The sequence below is a fragment of the Dromiciops gliroides genome, chromosome 6, assembly GCF_019393635.1.
Source record: "Dromiciops gliroides isolate mDroGli1 chromosome 6, mDroGli1.pri, whole genome shotgun sequence".
In the NCBI taxonomy this organism is placed as follows: Eukaryota; Metazoa; Chordata; class Mammalia; order Microbiotheria; family Microbiotheriidae; genus Dromiciops; species Dromiciops gliroides.
Window position 1 is genome coordinate 251,804,467 of NC_057866.1, and position 3,681 is coordinate 251,808,147.

Here is a 3,681-nt window from a genome sequence, read left to right on the forward strand (position 1 = left end):
TTAGTCACATTTTCCTTTTCCCAAGAAGAGAGAGTGTCCTACCATATAAGTTGTAAGGTGCCTTTAGCCTCTAAATCTATAATACTATTTGCAAAGTAATTATTTCTTCTCTTTTAAACATGATTGATGTATTTAAAAATACATATTTTAAATAAAACTTATTTTGAATCAATCAACAGAAATATATAATTTCCTACATTGTTGGTTGACTGATATAAAAGTATAAAATGGGATATAGTAACACAAATGGAAAATAACAGCATCACATACAGTGAGAGATCAGTGATGGTTTAAAAGCTTTGCTCCATAATTTGTTACACTAGCACCACCTTGTGGGTGTTTGTGTTATCACTGCAAAAACTTGGGCTCTTCATTTGAATACTATGACTTGTCAGAAGTTTTGTGTTTTGTGTTGCATTGTGCCTACACTATAGATTGCTAACAGTAACAACTGCCTGTGCAGGAATCAGTACTATCAAGAGGATAATGAGTCAGAAGAAATTGCAGCTATGTTTTAGTCCATTCTGTCTAAACTGGCAAAGTCAGGTAGATATTTGAGTATCAGTCTTGTGAAAGTGATGGATGTTAATAACACAACTAAATCATTTAGGCTCCGAATCCTCTTCTTCATAGCAGTGAATGTTTCCCCGTTGCTATCTCCAAATAGCTTGAATAACAGCTCTGTAATAAAAGAAGACACACAAATAGAAAAGGCAAAACTGGCCCCTACTCTCAAGGAGTTCACAATCTTTTTTTTTCAATAATAAATATTTTTATTTTAAATTTTGAGTTCCAAATTTTATCGCTCCTTCCCTCCCTCTCCTCCCCCTTCCCTGATGTGGTAAGCAATCAGATATAGGTTATACATGTGCAGTTATGTAAAACATTACCATATTAGTCATTTTGTATAAGAAAACTTGAATAAGAAAAAAATGAAAGTGAAAAATAGCATGTGTCAGTCTGTGTTCAATCAATATCAGTTCTTTCTTTGGAGGTGGATAGTATGCACCATCATTAGTCCTTTGGGATTGTCTTGGATCATTGTATTGCTGAGAATAGTTAAGACATTCACAGTTCTTCATCAAACAGTATTGCTGTCTCTGGGGACAATGTGCTTGCTTCACTATACATCAGTTCATACAAGTCTTTTCAGGCCTTTCTGAAATTATCCTGCTTGTCATGTCTTATAGCACAATAATATTCCATAACAATCATATACCACTGCTTGTTTAGCCATTGCTGGGTGTTCCTTTGATTTCCAATTCTTAGCCACCACAAAAAGAGCTGCTAGAAATATTTTTGTATAAGTAGGTCTTTTTCTCTTTCTGGGATGTCATTGGGATATAAACCTAGCAGTGGTATTGCTGAGTCAAAGGGTATGCACAGTTCTATAGCCCTTTGGGCACAGGTTCAAATTACTCAAGGAGGTGGCAGCTAGGTGGCACAGTGGATAAAGCACAAGCCCTGGATTCAGGAGGACCTGAGTTCAAATCTCCTCCCCTCTGCCCCCATCCTTCTCTAAGGGACATATTGATTGCTGCCAGGAAGGCAAGCAGAAGGTAAGGGTCAGAGTGTGGCCACTCTGTTCTCTTCAGAGAGAAGAAGTACAGGGGTAGAATTATATCTGTATACTCCCTCAAATATTGTAAGTTTAAGGGAAGTAATTTTAATGTTCAAGCTACACTCCCAATTGCTATTCCTTAATGGGAAAGGACTCCAAACTCTATATCCAAGGCTTGACCCCCTTCACATCAGATGCCAGTTCAATTCAATTCAATAAACATTTATTAAGCACCTACTTTGTGTCAGGCATTGTGCTAAGTGCTAGGGTTATAAAAAGCGGCAAAAGATAGTCTCTGCCCTCAAGGAATTCACAGTCTCATGGAGGAAACAACATGTAAACAAATATAAATGTAGCAAGTTATATACAGGATAAATAGGAAATAATTAAGAGAAGGAAACCACTGTAATTCAGAGGTGAAGGGACAGCTTCCTCTAGGAAGTAGGTTTTTAGTTGGGAATTAAAGGAAGTCAGGGAGGTCAGTTAAAGTTAAAGAAAGAAGAATCCAGCAATGGAGACAGAGAAAGAGCCATCAGGTAGGAGAAAATCAGGAGAGAGTGGTGTCCCAATATTAATACCCATTGTAAATAGCAAAGAAACTGATTTATCAACCGAGATTGTGAACCAAAGTGACATTATCAGCTCCTATAGGTTTAATTTTCAACTTTATGCTGCTAATTTCTAGATTTATTAATCCATCTGTCTTCTACACTCTAGGTCATTAACTGTCCCATGGATATTTCAAACTTGTCCTATAGGTTATGTCAAACTCAACATGTCAAAAACAGGACTCATCTCCCCTAACAACTCATCCTTCTCTCCTACCCCAAATTTTGCTATATTACTTTCAAAGATACCACCATACTACTAATTCACTTTCGTTCACAATCTCGGTGTCATCTTCTACTTCTTACTTTCGTTTGTTTGTTTTTGTGTAGGGCAGTGAGGGTTAAGTGACTTGCCCAGGGTCACACAGCTAGTAAGTGTCAAGTGTCTGAGGCTGGATTTGAACTCAGGTCTTCCTGAATCCAGGGCCGGTGCTTTATCCACTGCACCACCTAGCTGCCCCGATATGCAGAAATGAATGGTGGAGAGGATAGAGGAACCCAGGGCAGACCACATGGGCACCTCCCTGCTCTCTCTCTTTTCATTCTGGGATTATTTTTTTAAAATACTAATCTGGAGGAATGATGATTTCAGGTTTTAAATATTTCCCTTTGCTTTTATTTCTCCTGCTTATTATCTTGGGTTAGCTTAAAACAGAGCTTCTTAAACTTTTTCTACTCACTATCCCTTTTTTCCCAATAAATTTTTACACAACTCCACTTACATAAGTATATAAAATAGGCATACATAACCTTTTACTATTGCCAAATTTTCCACGACCTCCATATTCAGTTGCATGATCCCATATGTGGTCGTGACCCAAAGTTTAAGAAGCAAGGGCTGGGCAGCTAGTTGGTGCAGTGGATAAAGCACCAGCCCTGTATTCAGGAGGACCTGACTTCAAATATGACCTCAGATGCTTGACACTTGCTAGCTGCCTGACCCTGAGCAAGTCACTTAACCCCAATTGCCTCAGGAAGAAGAAGAAGAAGAAGAAGAAGAAGAAGAAGAAGAAGAAGAAGAAGAAGAAGAAGAAGAAGAAGAAGAAGAAGAAGAAGAAGAAGAAGAAGAAGAAGAAGAAGAAGAAGAAAAAGAAGAAGAAGAAGAAGAAGAAGAAGAAGAAGAAAAAGAAGAAGAAGAAGAAGAAGAGGGGCAGCTAGGTGGTGTAGTGGATAAAGCAAAGCACTGGCCCTGGATTCAGGAGTACCTGAGTTCAAATCCGGCCTCAGACACTTGACATTTACTAGCTGTGTGACCCTGGGCAAGTCACTTAACCTCATTGCCAAGAAGAAGAAGGAGGAGGAGGAGGAGGAGGAGGAGGAGGAGGAGAAGCAGGAGAAGCAGGAGAAGCAGAAGAAGCAGAAAAAGCAGCAAGGGCTTAGAAAACCATCACAGGTCCTGCAATTTCCTAGGCAGAGTCCACATTCAGCTGCTTCCCTGCCCACTGTCAGTCTTTAGAGAGGAGGTTTGGAGGAGTTTATCGCAATATCCAGATTAAGGTTTTATTCTCAATT